The 20,063-nt window shown below is 47.9% G+C and overlaps 1 long non-coding RNA gene across 1 annotated transcript; it reads left to right on the top strand.

Annotated features, from left to right (window-relative positions):
- The first annotated feature begins 3,695 nt into the window (after window positions 1–3,695).
- LOC135177127 (uncharacterized) lies at window positions 3,696–9,660 on the top strand. The gene is made up of 3 exons (XR_010302929.1): window positions 3,696–3,857; window positions 5,460–5,599; window positions 7,544–9,660. It is a non-coding gene; the product is annotated as an uncharacterized LOC135177127 (long non-coding RNA).
- The last annotated feature ends 10,403 nt before the right edge of the window (window positions 9,661–20,063 follow it).

Here is a 20,063-nt window from a genome sequence, read left to right as displayed (position 1 = left end):
GGGTTTGTCGAGGGCGGTGGTGATTGCATTGAAGAGTAACCAACTGAATCTGTCAGAAAGTGACACAGTGCTTCTCTCTGGATTTCACATGTAACTTGCCTTTCTGGTTCTGTGTGAGAGGGAAGGTGCTCAGGGTTCCCAAAGGGACACTAATCCCATAATGGGTGTCTAAAGGCAGGCCAGCTGGAGCACATAGCTTGTTTTTACCGAGAGCATCCTCTCATTTTCCTCAAATCCACCAAGATGCAGACTAAGCCTTGAGGAAGATTGCAGGGTGAGGGAAATCATCCTTCCCCATCCTTGGTATGTATTAACACTTTTGCCTGCAATAACATTCACTACCACAGGGATGTTCAGGTCAACTCCTGGGAACATCTCGGCAAAGTACGAGACTGACTTCACCCCAGCTGGCTGGACTTTCCTCATCTGGAATGTCATCTACGCCTGGCAGCTTGCCTGGCTTCTCTATGCCTTGTCAGGGATCTGTCGAAGGTATTCTCCCTGTTTACACTATAAATGAGGGACAGTGGCTCTTTCCTTCTGTAGCTTAGTCTCTTACTCCCTTCTCAGAGGTTTCTAGTCAGAGTAAACCCACTGCCATTCCTCTCAACTTGACATGCTCTGCTGCTGGAGCATCTTTTAGGTTCAGCATCCAAAGCTGAGAGGTAGTTCAGAGATGTCCATGAGCTGCTCTCATGTGAGGACAGGTTGCACAGGCCTGGTTCCCACTGATTCAGGGGATCTTGCTGAGATACCTAGATCCACACAGGCACTGCTAGGTGCTAAGAATCCACAGAGGCAAAATGAATGAATTATGGAGCTAATGTTTTGGGTTTACTTGCTGCTCCAGATCAGTGAATCAGTATTGAGAAGCCTCTTGGGTCACTGAACTGGACTTGAAGCTTTTCTTGGGGCTACAAAATAAGTAACTGCCTCATGCAGGAAGATGCCACATCCATAATATTCTGTGATGTCTTCTGAGGGGTTGACTTGCACTGCAGCTCTTCTGTCAAGGGGACCATGGACTGCTTAGTTTGAGTCTTGTGTATCTGCTGTTTTCACACGACTTGTATGAAGCTGCTCCATTGATACTGACCAGTGTTGAATGCTGAGGGAAGAGTGAAATGTATGTTTGTACAAGAATGGTTGAGGTATGAGCACGCACACAAAATAACCGTGCATGTGTGTGCTCACACCGGCATACCACCGGTGTCTTCCCTCTGGACCTGGACTCAAATCCCATGACTGTGGCAGCTTGCTGCCATCAGCATCTGTGGAGCAGTCCTCAGTGCCCATGAAATCTATAATGGTGAGTGGTGGTGTGAAGACCAGGGAGAAGCTCTGAGCTGTGGGACAATGTCCTACTGGGGAAAGCCACAGGGAGTGCATTGTGTCAGGGAAGGATGCAGAGAAGAAATAGCCTAATTTAAGTGGAAATATTTAACTCCAGTGTAGGGTCCTTGTTAGTGTGAGGAAAATGAGGCCAGGAATGTTTGGCTGGTCAATGCAGTCATTGTTTTCCTTTCTTTCTACCCACTTTTTCCTGGCAGGAATGAACTTGGATGTGTCTACATAAAGCCAGCCTTGCTGCCAATACCTTTTTATGTGTTCTGGATTCTGAATAATGGCTTCAATGTTGGATGGCTGTTTCTGTGGGACCGAGAGTAAGTTGCCTTTTGTTGCAAACGCTTTCTAACCCTCTTGCCTGGACTGTCCAAATAACTTTATTTTGTCCTTTCACCTCTGTGTGAATACTTCATCAAGTCAGTAAAAGTCTATGGCAGGCCTTTGGCACAGAAATTTGGGTGTTTTGCATGATGCTTGCATTTTGCCCATGAGGTGGATCAGTTGTTGAAGTCTAAGATCTCCTCAAAGCTGCTACTCTTTCATGCTTTTTTCACCTCCACAGGTAAGCCAGAAGCCTTGCCTCTCTGCATAAATACAGTGAAGCTCCTTGCCTTGTATTCTTTTCGTACTCATGGTTATATGAAGTGCTTATAATGGCACCACTGTTAAAAGGCAAAGAAATCAGTAGCAGCCAGGGAAAAATAGCTTTGTGACTGCCTGAGTAGAACAGCAGCATGCCAAATTACCTTTATTAAAGCCTGACTAACTTAAAACTAGTGAAGGTCAAACACTGAAGCTGTGAATTAAGGTGTTGTGACACCACTGAAAAAAAATGTGTTGTCGTGTGTGTGTGCATGTTCTTTGTCTTAGGTATCTCCTCCCAGCCCTGGTGCTCCTGGCAGCCCTCACTTTCACCACATGTGCCTGCCTCTTCAGTTCACACCGAGCCTTGAGCTTTCACTCCGCGTGGTTCATGAAGGGTCACAAAGCTGAGCTCTGGCTCATCCGTGTTCTAGTGAGTGGTGTTTGAGAAGCTGTGCTGTTGGTAAATGCCAGAAAATGCCCCTCTGTGCTGTGCTGAAGGTATCAAAATGAAAGACTGAATGGCAGGAAATAGATAAGGAAAGATTTTTGCATTGGCTTTAACTGTTGCCTGCTGCAGGCAGGCTCCTTTGCATCTGTTCCCACTTGGACACATGGGAATGATACAGAGCAAGGTTGCCCTTGCACTTCTCTGGGTGCCACAGAAGGAAGCTTTCAGTGAAACACGGAAATTTCAGCCCAGATGTGTTTGGGATGGAAAGAAAATTTCTGTCAGAGGGAAAAGTCATTACTAAGGCTGGCTTCTGTTGCTATAATTGATGGTGATGTCCTTGGTATGTGGCTGAAAAACAAGCCTATATATTTCTGACGTGGAAAAGTGTACCCTGCTCAGCATTTCACATGCAGCTGCTTTTCTGAGTTCTGCCAAGTTTTGGAAGAATATTCCTTTTGTGTTGTCCCTGGGAAGAGTGTGTGTATGTTTGGCAAACTGCACAGAGGAAATACGATGAACATACTCATCAGTCCTTGGTTCCCTCTCTGTACCCTTCTCCTAGCAAGAATCTGCTACTCTGATCCCTTCCTCCCCATGCAGGACACCTTATGCTGTAGTTCCTGCCTTCTCTGCTGGGTCTGCTTCATCCATCTTTGGTTCTTTTGTTTGATGTTGACACTGCTCATAGAGAAAGTGGATCAACTGGAAAGGTCCATCCAAGGAGCTGGGAGGGTTTTCAGTGGAGTCTGCAAGGCTGGGAGGTTCTGCACAGAGAAGTTCTTACCAGCCAGGCTGGAAACATGTCTACAGCTCTCGGCACAAAGTGGGAGCATGGTTTGCTCTTCACACCTTTGTGCTGCGTTTCCCAAGATGCCAGTATAGCACTAGGAAATGGGAACAGCTGAGGTCCTCATCCTCTCTTAATAGGGGCTACAGCCCTCAGTCTTGCCTGCTGCAGGCTCCACATAACAAAGATGTTTGCTGGGTGGCTCTTGAGATTCTAAACCCTGTTTTCTCTACTGGTTAGAGCAGTCCACTACAATTAGGTTGGGAGCCAGGCAGACTGTGCATCCCTGAGTGTGAACAGGAAGCCCCACTGAGGCTGAAGGGCTTTTTTTGTGGGGGATTCTGCAGCTGCCACTGGGGTGGACCTCTGAGGTGCTTTGGAGATTCCAGAGCTTCAGCTCTTCTCTGTGTTGAAGGACTTTGCCTACAGCTAAGTCCAGAAGATTGGTTTAACTATCCCAGGAGCTATAGATCAGAAAAGCCAGACAAGAATTGCCTCTTCTATTGCTGTTTGTCTTCTTGCTGTGTTTCTGTGGTAGGTGCAGAATGGTCTGGCCCTCTATGCAGCATGGACGACCATCGCTACTCTGCTGAACTTTGCCGTTGTGTTGATCTACAAGTGGGATGTCCCCAGGGAGACAGCAACGACTGCTTCTCTAAGCATCCTTACTCTAATCCTAGTAATATGGTAAGCAGTCTTGTGGCTTCCCATCAAGCCTGAAAGACCCCTTCCACCACTCACAGATGGGTTGGATTATCTGTCCCAGGTAATTCATAGAATTGTTTTGGTTGAAAAAGACCTCTAAGATCCTCAAATCCAACCAATATCTAACTCTACCAAGTCTGCTGCTGAGCTATGTCCCTCAGCACTACATCTCTGCCTCTTTGAAACACCTCCAGGGGTAGAGATTCAACCACCTTCTGGGGGAGCCTGTTCCAGTGGTTGAGAACCCTTTCAGGGTTCTTATAGGGAGGAATTTTCTTCTGATCTTCAACTTAACCTTCCCTGGGGCAACTTGAGGTCATTTCCTCTTGTCTAATTACTGGATTCTAGGGAGAAAAGGCCAACACCCGTCTAGGTCCAACCTCCTTTCAGAGAGTTCTAGAGAGCAAGAAAGTCTGCCAGACCCCCAGACCTCCCTCAGTTCCCTCAGCTGCTCTTCACCAGACCTGTTCTCCAGACCCTTCACCATCTTCCTTGCCCTTCTCAGGACCTACTCCAGCACCTCAATGTCTTTCTGGTTGTGAGTGCCCCAAAACTGAACTCAAGACTTGAGGCCAGTTACATTCTGGGTTGCATCAAAGGCAGTGTGGCCAGCAGATCCAGAGAAGAGATTCTGCCACTTTGCTCTTGTGAGGCCTCACCTGGAGTACTGCATCCAGGTCTGGAGCCCTCAATATAGAAAGAACATGGACATGATGGAGTGGGTCCAGAGGAGGGCCGTGAAAATGATCAGGGGTTGGAGCACCTCCGCTACAAAGACAGGCTGAGGGAGCTGGGGGTTTTCATCTTGGAGAAGAGGAGACTCTGGGGAGACCTAGCAGCACCCTTCCAGTACCTGAAGGGGGCCTATAAGAAGGCTGGAGAGAGACTGTTTGCATAGGCCTGCAGTAATAGGATGAGGGGCAATGGCTTCAGACTAGAGAAGAGCAGGTTTACATTGGATGTTAGGAACAAGTTATTTACTATGAAGGTGGTAGAAGACTGGAACAGGTTGCCCAGGGAGGTGCTGGGGCCTCATCCCTGGAGATATTCGAGGTGAGGCTCTACAGGGCTCTGGGCAACCTGATCTAGTTGAGGCTGACTGTATGAGTGTTTGGACTAGATGACCTTTGGAGGTCTCTTCCAGCCTGAACCATTCTATGATTCTATGTGTGGCCTCACAAGTGCTGAGTACAGAGGGAGTAGTCTGCCTCTGCGTCAACACCAAGTACAAAGTCCTCTGTTATAGCTCATCACAAATGAACAGGGAGCTGGGCAGTGCTCTTCTTCCCTGACCTTCAGCAATGCCAAGAAGCACCTGCTGTAGGCCAGGAAGAGGTTGGCAGGTGAGGGCTTGATAGGGAAAAGAGATGAAGTATGGCTTTGGTTTTTTTCCTAAAGTTGCCTTGTATGTTTTTTAAAACTCTTCTGATTTCTGTAGTCAATGAGCAGCTTTGGATACTGGTCTGAACTGGCCTGCAACAAAGCTATGCCTTGTCCAGTTTCTTTCTTCAACTTTCTGTGGTGGAGCAAAGGGTGGAATGTGCAGAGAGAAATGCTTACTTTGGTCACTCCTTTTCTTCACAGGTTTTATCTAGAAAATGTCTTTCTTGACAAGTTTGTCCGCTACAACCTCACCATCTACCCAGTGGTCATAACAGCTCTCACTGGCAGCGCCTGCAAGAACTTCTCCTTTTCATCCCCAACAACAAATGGCATTTTTATAGGTGAATCTCTGGGGCTGTTTCCAACTCTTGTAAAAGATGGACAGAAAACACTTTCCTATCTTTCCTATGAATCAAGGGCAGAAAGACAGACTTGCACTTGGAAAGTGTTGTTTGGGAGAAGCAGAACTAGGGATTTCTTAGAAGGTTTTTTATTTTGCAAAGAGAAGAGCAGAAATCATGGTCCACGAGCTTTGGGGCTGGATTCAAATTTTGTCTTGCCCCAAGTTCACTTCCAGTGTGTGATGGTTTGGGCTCTTACCTGCCCCCCCACACTTTGTATTTGCCCCAGCTAACTCAGACGGACCCTGGGAATATAGATGAAGCAATTTATTTACAGCTAGCAGAATTTACAAGCAGCTATTTACAATATATACAGTTATATACAATTATATACAGAAATATACAAAGGATAAACAATACAAAAGCACAACTCCCCTCCCAGAAACCTGAGTCCCCAGGAGGGGCTCTCAAACCACCCCAACACCTCCCCCGGCCCTCTCAACCTTACCCCAGTTCTCAGGAAGAAGAGAGGTGCGGCCAAGAGGTTAGGGAGCAAGGTTAGTAGGAGCAAGGTTAATGAGATGTGACCAGGTCTGAAGGCAAAGGCAGAAGAAGAAGACAAAATGGAGAATGTTTACTTCTTCCCAGAGCTCTCAGCGAGACTGTGAGAGAAGTTGACATCAGTTGTTTTCATTTCACTGCCTGTTATCTAGTTCTTTTACCAAAACATTCTAGCTTGCTTCAAACTAGCACACAGTGCAATCTGTTTGCCCTACAATTCTCCATTAGCCACTTGCATCCTCTGCTGGTAGCTCCCGCAGACGCAGGGTGGGCCAAAAGAAGAGCAAGGCTGGAAATAAGGCTGTGAAATTCCATTTGCCCCCTGTCATTTGGGGTGCAGCAGCATTGTTGTAAGTTTGACCCAGACTGTGGACTTCCATTTGCCCACTGTCATTTGGAATAGAGCAGCACTCTTGTAAGTTTGCCCCAGAATGGGTTGTCTCTAAATTTGACAAAGCAAAACCCCACACATGCTTGTCTCCTATGCAAAGCTCAGACTATCTTGAGCAGATTCTCCTGGGACTATTTGATTGCTGAAGACCACTGAGGCTGAGTGAGTGTAGTCACCCGTGATAAAAGGGCTTAAGCTGCCCAAACACTGTGCAACTGCAGTCTGCCAAGAGCTATGCCATTATGACTGGTTTTATGTTGACATGAAAGAGACTGAGCTGTGTGAAGTTTGAATCCTGCTATAGACATTTGAGATGCTTATTCCCATAGCAGGGTCAGCAGAAGGGAGCATGTTCCCACCCTTCAGCCTTCACACTGCCACATATCAGTGGCTAAAGCTAATTTCTGGACTGGCACCACCACTGCAAGCACTCCAGTACATGTTCACTCTTGCTGTAAAGGCAGATGGAACCTGGTAATGCCTAAAACCAGCCAGTACAACTTAGCAGAGCTTGTCTGCCAAAGGCATGAGCGTGCTGGAGAGTCAGCTCCTGATGGCTCTGGCCACCAGGAATGTGAAAGTCTGTGTGATCTCTGGCAGACAGCTATGTTCCTGCAGTAGGTAACTTTCTACCAGCAAAAACTTCATCTGGGTGGTTCAGCTTGTTTGGCTGGTAGGTCAAGAGTTGCTTTTCCCAAACTAGTGCATGTTTCTTTCTATAATCCAAGGTATTCATTCAGTAGTTTGTTACTGCAAGGCAGTTTTATTATTATGTCCATGAAGCATTCCTTTAGATGTGTCTTGACCTGGAAGCAGTGAGTGAATTTGGGTAGTAGGGAAACTCTGAAATGCAGCTCTGATGGGGGCAATGGCTTCTAAGCAGGGGAGCTTCTCTCCTCCTCTGAGTGTCCCCTGTACTGGGAGCTGAGGTGTGACAAGAGGCACTGACACTTTGTCTCATGTGCTAACATACTTCTGTGTTTCTTTTCTAGTTGTGCTGCTGGCAATAACTTGCTTGATCTTTGTGGTTAGGCTGGGACTAGTCACATGGCGACACTGTAAGAGGCCTCTGGAAGCACCAGGAACCCCTGGCTCATCAGGCACAGTGGCCTGAGACCTTCGATGTGTTGTGTCAGGCACCTTAAGGAGGAGGAAAAAAGAACTGGGCATCCTCTGGTTCTTCGTTCCAGTATCACTTGCCTCATGCTCTTCTCCAACTACTTCTTCCACGTGCATAATGTGAGTGGCTTGTGTCTGCAAACCTGTCCTCAGATCAGTTAGGCACAGGCACAGCCCCAGCTTGAATATGCATCCTCCATTTGGTGTGACTCTGGATCAGTGCAGGAACGATGCCGTGCACCTTTACAACAACTGATCTGTGGCTCCCTGCTCCTGACAGCACTCTGAAAGCTGTCAGCAGGCAGCTGGCAGCTTGTACAGGCAGCTGCTCACATGCTTTCCTTGGCAGCTCATTGTTTTTCTTCACCTGCAGCTCTAAGAGAATTATCCCTGGAAGTCAAGGTGAGCAATAGGAGGTCTGTCGTTCCTTTGGCTATTCAGTGCTGGCTATCTGCGACTCCCAGTGGTGTGTGCAGATCTGCAGGCAGTTTCTGCTCCCTGTCCTCCTCCTCTTAGTGATGGGAGCAGATGTTATAGCTCCAGAGATCTACCTTTGTGTCAGCTCTGATGTTTGATACCCAAGGGAGGAGTGCCTGAATACTTCTGACACAATTGCAAGCCTTCATAGAATTATAGAAACATTATGGTTGGAAAAGATCTTTAAGATCATCAAATCCAACTATTAACCTAACACTACTCAGTCTGCCATGAAACCATGTCCCACATGTCTTTGAAGCCGTTCCAGGGATGGTGACTCAACCACTTCTGTGGTTCCCATGCTTTAACTCCTCTAGTGAAGATATTTTTTCTGATGTCCAGCCTAAACTGTCCCTGGTGAAACTTGAGGATGTTTCTTCTCGTCCTATCTCTGGATACCAGGAAGAAGAGGCCAACACCCACCTGGCTCCACCCTCTTTTCAGGAAGTTGTAGAAAGTGAGAAGGTCTCCCCTCAGCCTCATTTTCCCCAGACTATACCACCCCGGTTCCCTCAGCTGCTCCTCACCAGGCCTGTTCTTCAAACACTTCTCCACCTTTGCTGCCTTTGCTCTGGACCCACTCCAGCACCTTTTTTTTGTCGTGAGTGGCCCAAAATTGACTCCAGGACTAGAGATGCGGCTTTACCAGTGCTGAGTACAGGGAAACAATTGCTTCCCTGACCCTGCTGGTAACACTCTTTTTGATCCAGTCCAGGATGCTGGTGGCCTTCTTGGGCACCTGGGCACACTGCTGGGTCATATTTAGCTGATTGTCAAGCAACACCCCCAGGTCACCCCTCTTCAACGTGTTTCAATTTGTTGTAGCTCTAGAAGCTGAAGATGCATTCACTTCTCAGCCTAGATGAAGACATCTGGATCTCTGCCCTGATTTTTCTTGACTCTTTCAGTTAAGGTAGTTGCTCTGTCTCTCTGTGGATCCACAATAGCAGATTCATACTGTTCCTGCTCTGCCTGTAAGCCAGATGATATCTAGGGCATCAGGAATGGTGGGTTGCCTTTCCCTGAGCTATTCCAGGTGAGCAGTACACAGCTTGGGCACTGGAGGATGGTTTGTAGCCCCCCTGGCGGGCGGTTAGGTGTACAGGTGAGATGAAACCCTCCCTGGGGTAAAGCCTTGCTGCTTCAAAGGGAGCCTAGGAAAGTAAAAAAAATAATTATTTTGAACCATAGAGTGAGTTCATCCTGGTTCAGTGCTTTTTCATGTAGCTTTACCACTTTTGAGATTGTATTAGGAAGGCCAAAAGGGTATTGACCACTGTGCCTTCTTCCTGTGCCTGCTTGAGAGCCCGTGGTGCCTCACTGCTGCTTCTAAAGTGTTTCTACACAGGCAGGCACTTTCAGATGCTGGATATCTTCCAAGGCAATTCCAAAGCTAAAATCTTCTAAGCCTGTGTGCTACTGTTCACACTGAACAAAGAGCAAAGCCTGTGCAATGCAGTTCTCTTTGTCCTTCTGGGCTGGTGGTTTATTTTGAAATAAATCAGCTGATCAATCTTGGTGCTCTTCCTCTAACTCTGTAAATCGTCTACAACGCCCCTCCTGGGTCGTGCACTGACCCTGGTCTCTTGCTGGAGCCAACTGCTCGATGCTCCTGGGTGTAGCTTCTGCCACTGATCGTGCCTTCCTTAACCTTAGAGGCCAAGACATGTGTGATGCAGGACTCTGCGTGTGATTTAAACTCCTCTGCCAAGTGCCTATTCATTAAACTTCTGTTTTGTGAACTCCCAAGATCTCAGGTGGTAAATTTCCAGCAGCCTGTCCATAAGATGCTGGTATTAAATCCAGTGGCATGTGGAGTAAGTGGTCTAGGCAAGGTGAGTAGCGCATGGGAGGCTGTGCAGCAGTTAGTACGTGGGGAGCCTTGGAAGGTTTTGCGTCCTCCCAGGCAAGAGCTTTGCAAACAGCTCCCACGGCCAACTAGGGCATAATAGAACTTAGGATCTTAAAAGTCTTTTCCAAGCTCAAGTCCAACTGCCTGCCTAGAAATCATCACTGCTACCACTAAACCACATCCCTCAGCACCACATCTGTGCGTCTTTTAAATACCTCCAGGGATGGTGACTCCAACCACCTACCTGGGCAGCCTATTCCCAACACCCGGTACAACTTGAGGCCATTTCCTCTTGTCCTGTCACTTGTCGCATGTGAGAAAAGACTAACTCCCTCTTCCTTTCAGGTGATTGTAGACAGCTCCCCTCAGCCTCTTCTGAAGACTAAGCAACCCCAATTCCTTCACAAAACTTGTATTCAAGGCCCTTCACCAGCTTGGTTGTTCTTCTCTGGACATGCTCCAGTATCTGAATGTCCTTTTGTAGTGAGGGGCCCAAAACTGAACCCAGCATTCCAGGCGTAGCTTCACCAGTGCTGAGTAGAGGGGAAGAATCACTTTCCAGGACTTGCTGACAAAATGATTAGGCTAAGCTAGCCCCAACCCCTATTTGACCACCCACAAATAAGTTGCTGATCCCCCAGACTCCTCTCCAAGCACTTTTTCCCTAGAGCTGGGTGTAATAGGTTAATGCACTATAATGGGTTAACCTGCCTGTTTCCCCCCAACACACACCTGAAAAAGCCCTCTGGGTTGAGATAAGATAAAAAGAGGTTAATATAACCGAGGCAACACAAAGCACCATTACTTTAGCTTGTTTTCAGGAAGAGCACAGTGAAAGCAGCAGCAAGCAGAAAGCCAGTGAGCTAGAAACAGAAGCCAGGGAGCTACAGGCCCATCCAGCTGCCGTCCCAGTGGAGGAGGCTAACACCCAAAACCCTGGAACCCAAAAAGCAGCAACTGGAATAGGAAGCCTCTCATGTTGCAATCTGAATTTCTAGGTCCCCAGCCAGCACTTTGATTTTGCAGACAGCATGATGGCAGCATGATGTGAGTATGGTATGAGCAGCAGACTCAGCTTAACCCATGACACTGGGGCAGGCAGAGGTTCCCAGCACACAGCTTTCCAGCCAGCTTTGGCAAAAGTGGCTTTGCTTGCATCTGCAGCAACAACAGCAGCCTAAAAATATTGGCCTGCCCCTTGTTCTTTTAACTGGGGGAGGAAGAGATGAAAAATAAGTGTGAGCTGCCTTCTGCCAGCCCTGGGGCTAAAGTTAGCCTCAAGGCTGCTTTTTAAAAGGCTTTTTGTTGGTTGGTTGTTGATTTTGGGTTTTTTTTCTCTGAAATGCCTTCTTTTCATTTGTTTTCAAATTCCACTGATATGTGGTTTGCCCACTTCTCCTCCAGGAAAGCGGGAAGCTTGCCAATTTTTTAGCAAGCAATAATCAGTCTGGCCTTTGTTTCCAGGAATGATTATAGGATTTGGGTGAATTTTGCTGGATTTACAATTTCTTGGAAAGCTGATGGCTTTAAAAATCCAAAGCCTGAAAAAAAAAAGCTCCACAATTTCCTTTCTGAAAAGGCAGTTTAGGGCTGTAGTGAATGCTTGTGTGTGAGTGACATCCCAGCCTGGGGTACAACCGGAGCTTTCTGGGCCAGCTTGCCTCCCTGTGGGGCTGGAAGATGGATAGGGCTGGCAAAGCCAGGTGTGATGTGGTCCCTGGGTCATAAAGGTCTGATACCTGGGTTTGCTGGGTTTGCACCAGTCATCACAAAATCAGAATGGTAGGAGTTGGAAGGCACCTCTGGAGATCATCATCTCCAACACCCCCTGCCACAGCAGCATCACCTAGAGTAGGTTGCACAGGACAGTGTCCAGGTGGGTTTCAAAAGTCTAGCTCTGGTCCCCATATCGTCTGTGTAGCCCTTTTCTGTGCCTTCTAAAGCAGTTCCCTGTCCATCTTGAGCTGAGAAGCCCAGAACTGGACATAGTATTACAGATGAGGCCTCATCAGGGCACAGCAGAGAGGGAGAGAAAGCTCCCTCTACTGCTGGCCACACTGTCCTTCATATACCCTGAGATGCCTGGAACAGGATCTCCATCTCTGGAGGCTTTCCAAACCCACGTGTCTGTGTTCCTGTGTGATTTACTGTGGGTGACCCCACCTCAGCAGACTAGATAATCTCTACAACCATTCTGTGACCTCTCTCAAGAAAGGACCAGTTGCTTTGATGGTCTCCTGTGACAAGACGAGGGGCAATGGGTACAAACTGGGACACATGAAATTTCCTCAACATGAGGAAAACCTTTCTTGTGAGGAGACTGGGGCACAGGAAAAGACTGCCCAGACAGGTTATGGAGTCTCCATCTCTGGAGGAATCCCAAACCCATCTGGATGTGTTCTGTGTGATCTGCACTATGCAATCCTGCTTTGGCAGGGGAGTTGGACTCCAGAGGTCCCTTTTAGCCCCTACCATTCTATGCTTCTATGAATAAATCAATAAATAAACTGAATCCCTGGAGAGCAGAGATGCTATGCTGTGATGCAAAGCACCAAAGCAGAAAGCAGAGTGGCCTTTCATCTGCAACTCGGTGGCTGCGTGGCTGCAGCCTAGGACAGGGAATGTAACATGACACACAGGTGCAAGTGGTACAAGTCATGTTGACCACCACCACCAGGAAAACAGAGCAGGTTTTTGCTGGTGCTTTGTCACTTTCCAAGGCATCTAATCAGAGGATTGCTCGCCCCGGAGAAGAAAGACAAAGCAGCTGACTCAAAACATCATGCCCTAAACACTCGTCCTCTGGAGCTGGACTAAAGCCAGTCCTCACTGGCTACAACTGCATTTTCTTATCTGTGAAGCAGACATCAACAGAAAGCCTCTCCATGGAGGACTGTGAAGATCTCGAGATAAAAGTGCAGGCAGTGGTGATTAAAGGCGTCAGCAGCGTTTGCCGTGCACCGAGTCTAAACACACTCGGACCATCCCAGGCTCTTTGAAAACTGTTGAACATCTTCAAGTTAAATATTTATTTGATCTGCATAGAGCCGAGGCAGCCCTGTGTCAGCAGATTAGCTCAACTCCCTCAGTCAGAGGCAACTCAGAAAGGAGGCTTGGGCAGGACTTCTGCAGGGGCTGAACATGTGGGAGAGAATGCTGGAGCAGCCCAAAGAGCCTAGCACTGCTGCCAGCAGAGCAACGACGCCAACCAGAGCATGCCTGATAGTGTGGCAGGTATTCCCTGCTGGAGACTTGTTCTCAAAACCCTTGGATAGCTACAGAAAGATCCTACTTTGTCATAGGGAAAAAAAGGGCTTCAAGACCTTTGTGCAAGCAGAAGGGAGGTGTGAATGTTTAGCTATTCACAAAGGAGTGTTGCTAGTTCAGAATTGCACTGATTGGAGTTAGAGTGCTGGAAATGACAGCGACATCAACTGGTAATTTGGGTTTTTTCTCAATCTTGTGCTGAATTGACGACCTAAAAGGTCTTTTCCAGCTGAAGCGATTCTATGATCATGGTCACCACCATCAGCTGGGTCTATGGGAGTTGGAGTGATGGGTTTGGGAGGTTCTGGTGCTCTTCAGCATCTTTACAGCAGAAGAGGATGGCTGTCTCTGTAGCAGAGTTGTATAGGTTCAACAGCAGGAGCTCAGCAGTAGCACAGGCATAGTTATGCACTCTTAAAAGTGTGGTGAGTCCTTTTGAATAAGATCTTGGGTGTGAGTACCACATTGCCTTCATTGGAAGGGTAAAGCAGGAAGGGCAGGAGAACAGAGACCCAAGTGCAGGGGAGCAGTGATGGTTCTCAGGACAGCAACTGCTGCTGAGGCATCAACCAAGGCACTGACTGCACCTTCCTCCCCAGCCCACCATCCCCACTCCCTGGGACAGCTCCTTCCCACACCACACTTCCACGCTAGATGGCAAAAAGCCCTTCTGGGTATGAGGTGAGATTTTTGTTCAATGCAGTGTATTGCCAAGTAGCACAGACCTGTCATTTGTTTGGTGAGGATAACAGGAAAACAAGCAATGAGGGACTCAGGTGAACACTTGGATGCAGGAGCTGATCAGTCACCCTTGTGTGGACTCTCTAGGTCCCCACGCATGACTGAAGTGGGTGCCCATGCATGAACACGGAGCATGCTCAGGTGTGGACATGTGCACCAGTGCATGGACTCTTCAGGCACCCACACTTGAATTCATTATTTGCTCATGCTTTAGTCCTTTGGATGCTCATGCATCAATTAATTGGGTGCTCACGTGCTGACTAATTGGGTTCTCAGGCATGAATTAATTAATTGGGTACTTACAAATTAATGCTTTGGGCCCCTGCATAAATTAATTGAGTGCTCATTCGCAGGTTAAATGGCTGTTCATGTATGAACTCCTCAGGCAGTCATGCAGGGACTCACTGACAGTTCACAGGTGAGCACAGCAAACAGTGCAATTTGTGGCTGATGAACCACCAACCTGCTGTGATCAGACTGGCTCGGGGACACACATGTCCTCTGTCACTGAGCAGGTTGGGTGTTGCATGGGCCTTTATTGTTTGGTTGCTCCTTGATACCCAGGACAGGTCCTTCATGCCAGTGATGTTGTGGACATTTCTATTTCTATGCAAGAAACCACTGCTTGGATGCTTCTGATGTCTTCTCAGGAGGACACCACCCAATCTGTGTAAGGATCCAGTATCTCTGGGTGTTGTCACTGTGTCAGGCACACAAAGTCTCTGACCTGGAGCACTAGGGCCTACCTAATGGGAAATGACAGGCATCTTGGCCTCCTATATAACATTAGGGAGAAGAATGCATCCTAGTCGAAAACAGCAGGGAGAAAAGCTGCTAGTGTGGTTTATGAGGATGGGTGGCAAACCAGGAAAAGCACTGTTGTGGTTCCTCAGACAAGAACATCTTGTTCAGCCAAATGCAAACGTGGTTCTTAAGGACACTCCTGCAGAGACAAGGAGACAGGGTGACTGCAGTAAGGTTGGTACCTGGCTGGGAAAATAAAAAGGAAGCATTTGGGAGTTATTGCAGTGTTCCCATAAAAGGTATGCAGGCAGCATAGTAATGAGGTCTTCTGCAACTTCTGAGCCTCTTGCATATTCTCCTGTCCCTGGTTTTGTGTGGAGGAGGAGGAAGAGAGTGGCTGAGAGCAACTGAGATACTGCTGAGTGTTTCCTGGGCTTCAGGCAGAGAGGATCCCTGCCATCTTTTGGGGAATGTGGCCTCAGCTTCCATCAGACTGAGGTGTCTTGGTGCCAGAGTAGTTCCAGGGTGCCACTGGTGGCACATGACCTGGCAGCAGACCCAAAACCTGTAGAAACAGCCATAGCTGCTTACACATTTCTCTGCTCTGTGCAGCAAGGTTCTGAGTGTGGTATCAGCTACACATTATCAGCTTGTATAGGGAGGACAAGAGGTGATGGGCAGAAATATGAACTTAGGAAGTTCCATCTAAACACAAGGAGAAACTTCTTTATTTTGAGGGTGGCAGAGCATTGGAACAGGCTGCTCAGAGCGATGGGGCAATATCCATCTCTGGAGTAATTCAAAGCCCACCTGAACACTGTGCTGTGCAACCTGCTCTAGGTGAACCTGCTTTGCTGGAGGGGGTTGGACTAGATGATCTCCAGAAGTCCCTTCCAACCCTAGCACTCTATAATGCTACAATCCTACACTTAGGGCAGGCACCCCCAAGGCCTGGGCTGTAATTCGTGGTTGCTGAAGACCTGCAGGTTTCTAAGGCAGCACCATCTCTGCCTGGATGATGCCCTCAAAGGAGTCCCAGGGACAGGTTTGTAGGCAGAAGACAGAGTGGTGGATATGCAGGGCCATGGATATGAGCATCTGAGCTGGATGACAAGGATAACTCATCACTGTTCATGGGCATTTTTGGGGTGGGTCTTGCTTTGCTTCAGCTCCTCACAGACACAGAATCACAAAATGACAGGGGTTGGAAGGGATCTCTGGAATTCATCCAGAGATGAATGAATGAATTCGTCCAGTCCAACCCCTCTGCCACAGAAAGATCATCTGGAGCAGGTCACACAGGAACACACTCAGGCAGGTTTTGAAAGTCTCCAGAGAAGGAGACTCCACAACCTCTCTGGGCAGCCTGGTCCAGTGCTCTAGCATCCTCACAGGAAAATTTTTCCTCATGTTGTGGTGGAGCTTCCCATATTCCAGCTTGTACCTGCTGCCCTTCATCCTATCAGAGGGTAGCTCTGAAAAGAGGCTGTCCCTTTCTTAAAATGCACCCTCCAGATATTATAAACATCAGTAAGATCCCACTTCAGTCTCCTCTCCTCCAGGCTAAAGAGCCTCAGGTCTCTCAGCCTTTCCTCGTAAGAGAGATGTTCCAGTCCCAGGCACGGCCACATGGAGCTCACACTGAAATCCTGCCAGGTTTCAATGTGCTGCCTGCATTTCAAGGGCAACTTGCACACAGACATCTACTGATGGGTGCAGAGAGCTTGCTGCAGTCAGTCGAGATGCTTCAAAGTGGCACAATGGTGCAGAGAGACGAGATTTATCTTCAATATTGTGCTAGTTTGAAGCTAGCTAGAATGTTTTGGTGAGGAGAACTAGATTACAGGCTGTGAAAGAGAAACAATGGTGATGCCTACTTCACTCACAGGCTTGCTGAGATGTATAAGAGCAAGAATCCAAACATAGATAGAACATTTGGTCACTGCCTGGGCTTTGAGCTCTATTTCTCTCTCTCTAACCTAACCTGGTTAATCCACCTGCTTCCGAACCCCCCTGGCCGACCCTCCATTTTTCCTTGGGCACAAGGCAACATCTGGGGTAAGTTAGAGAGGGATGGGAGATGGTGAAAGGGTGGTTGGGAGCCCCTCCTGGGGACTCAGGTTTCTGGGAGGGGAGTTGTGTTTCTGTATTACCTTTTTACCTTGTGGATTTCTGTGTATAACTGTATCTACTGTAAATATCTGCTCGTATATTGTGCTAAGCTGTAAATGTAAGCTTCATTCACTTTCCAAAGCCGGCTGAGTCTAGTCTGGGTGATGTCTAAAGTGTGAGGGGGCAGGTGACACCCAAACCATCACAAATATTAATGATGTTTCATGTCTGCTAAAGGGGAGGAAGTGAGCAGCATGAGATGTCCCAGTGGCTGGCTCGCACCAGCTCTTATGCTACATGAAATCAGGTGCTGGTGGGATGGATTCTAGTCCCATGTAAAACCTCCAGTGCTAAGCTGAAACCTTGGAAAACTCAGATGTGTTGGTGGGACAGGTAGACAGTGGTGCTGCAACACATTCACCTGCTGAGCTGAGCCAATGGGGCTGACACCTGAGGGCACAGGTTCCAGCCTTGGACCTGTGAACCTGGAGTCCACACTAGGAAAGACCTAAGCATCTCTAAACACCACTCATGGGGTTTCCTCTGATGTCACCTTTGATTTGTAGCACAGAGAAGGTATGGAAGAAAAGAATCTTCTGCTGCTTGTCCTCTTCCACTGATGCTTTCCAGGTGAAGAAGTGGTTGAGCCTTTCAGAAGATGTAAGACTTAGCATAAAGTGTTTGAGTAATTTCCTCACTGGCCCCAGCAGCCTCCTGACGATTGTTTCCTCATTACTCATCTACTCACACCCTTCTGTAATTCTCTTGATCTTCAAAAGTCTCTCAAAAAGCAAATACCCTTGGTGTTGAGTGAGACAGGAATGGCTGCCAGCAGCTGCCTTCCACAGCACTGGGATGGAGACAGAGAGGGAAATGACTCCAGCTTGGCTGGTCAAACAAGTATTTCTTCTCTTTTTATTTCCCCCTTTCCCTTCCTCTGGTACCAAGACAGCTTTGTTCCTCAGATGGTGTGGCTTCTTTCAATGACTGTTGATCACAAATCAAAGCAATGCTGGATCTTCAGCTTCTGGAACAGCACTTTCTGATGCTGGTTGCTGTATCTCCCGTGGACATTATCAATACTCCTTTGATTGGCTCTGCAGAGGACCCCAAGGTCTGCTCTGGGTTACACCTAGTAGTTGGACAAGTCTAGGTGATATCATAGTCTGTAACTCTACTGTTGTTTCCAACTCCTGTTTGCTTTTTCTCTGTGTGCCAAGGAAATTTTGTTTTAGGAGGCCTGGACAGTGTCAAGGCTTGACAGGTGTGCATGGAGAGACCTGGTCAACACTGAGGACCTGCCATCCCAGAAGACAAACCTCCTCGAAGCCTTGCAGAGACAAACACAACTTCCTGAGGCATCAATGCTTGGGATGACTTTAAGGCTGAGTCCAATGATTTTGTTGCACTGAAATTACACTAAAAATGTTGGGAATGTGGCCTGAAAGCCTGTGTCTGAGTAAAGACCTGGCTTTTGACTCTCACAAAGCCTATCTCCTTGCTCAAAGTTCCTTAGCCAGGGAGTATAGATGAATAAATAGCCTCTTGAAAGGTCTTAAGAGCTTGCCAAAGGTGACGTCTTACGTGGAACAGAATACAGTTAGGGGCCTAACTAGAATACAGTGTGGGGGCTTTGTCCTACAAAACCTGGATTTCAGGAGAGACTTCCTCTTGGGCAGTGTTTTCCATCTTCCCCATGGGGATTGAAAAGAATTCACAAAGGGCAACAAACACAAAAACTTAACTTGTGGGTTGGAGGCTTCAAGATGAGATTTCCCTTGGCAAAGGGCATTGAACCTAGTTCACAAGAGGTGGCAGCCAGGCAAGAAAACTCATCATCTAACACTTGAAAATACATTTTCTGCCAGGAGCAGCCCCATCTCCGCTGCTGAGTAGCTCTCTTTGCCCAGCCAGAAAACCTCTTTGCTCCTGTGATGCCCATAAACATGTCATATTCCCTGTCAAGAGGTGATAAACACACTTAGGGTGTGTTTATCTGTTGGCTGACAAGCTCCACTTAAGAGCTTAGTTTGCTAAGCTGGAGGGGTGCTGTCATTTAGCCTACTCAGTGCCTTAGTGCTCCAGCTCTCCACAGCTCCACGATGAGCAGTGGGCAGTGGTTTGTTTGATGTGATAACTTGCCCGAGCTCATGGTTTGGGCTGTGGGTGTCACTTGGGCTTGGAAAAGAGGAAGGAGGAGAAACAAACACTGTGGTCCTCTGCTGTGACTGCAGGCTCTGAAGCTCCCGGAACACTTTCAGAAGTGGTTGCTTGCAAACCACATGCCCACAATTGTGGTTGGAGAGGGGTAAAGTGTTCTCCATCAGCTAAGTCCTGGTCAGGGCAAGCTTGGATGCCGTCTGCTTGGACGTGAGTCCTCTGTGGAGTGCAAATTTGTGCAAACCAAGAACCTTCCAGGGAGGGGGCAAACGGCCTTGCCCTTAGCTTTGTCTGCTCTACTTCCTCTTCCTTCAAGCATTTCTCATTGCATCTGAACACAACCTGAGGGACTTCTGGCTGCTTCTACAGGCCCCACTGCACCCATGCAGCCTCAAAGCCCTTTCTTCTCCCACACAAATCTAAGCAGAAAATGCATCAGAGGAGAAGCGCTCCTGTGCGAAGGCTTCCAAGGGAGGGTGTAGAGCACCATCTAGTGAACTTAGAGAGGAAACCATCAGCACCCAGCCCTCCCAGGCAGCCTGTGGGACAGACCGCTGTGTCCTGCTGGTCTTCTAGTTCTGGCATGGAGGAGCTAGTCCCAACGGCAGAACCGATGGAAACCATCCTAGGGTGCATCAAAAAGAGTGTGGCCAGCAGGTGGAGGGTGGTAAGGCCTCATCTGGAGTATTGCATCCAGTTCTGGGCTCCACAGCTCAAGAAGGGCAAGGAACAACTAAAGAAAGTCCAGCAGAGAGATGCTAAATGTTAAAGGTCTAGAAGATCCACCTTATGAGGAAAGGCTGAGAGAGCTGGGACCATTTAGCCTGGAAAAGACAAAACTGTGTGGATCTTGTTAATACTGATCAATAGCTAAGGGGTGAGTGTCAGGGGAATGGAGACAGACTCTTCTTACTGGTGTTCAATGCCAGGACAAGGGGCAATGGACACAAACTGGAACACAGGAGGTTCCATGTAAACAGAAGGAGAAACCTCTTTCCTTTGAGAGTGGCAGAGCACTGGGACAGGGTGCCCAGAGAGGT

This window comes from Pogoniulus pusillus, chromosome 7 (genome assembly GCF_015220805.1).
Source record: "Pogoniulus pusillus isolate bPogPus1 chromosome 7, bPogPus1.pri, whole genome shotgun sequence".
Lineage (NCBI taxonomy): Eukaryota > Metazoa > Chordata > Aves > Piciformes > Lybiidae > Pogoniulus > Pogoniulus pusillus.
Note: the sequence above shows the minus strand (reverse complement) of the source record. Positions and strands in the feature narration are given on the sequence as shown.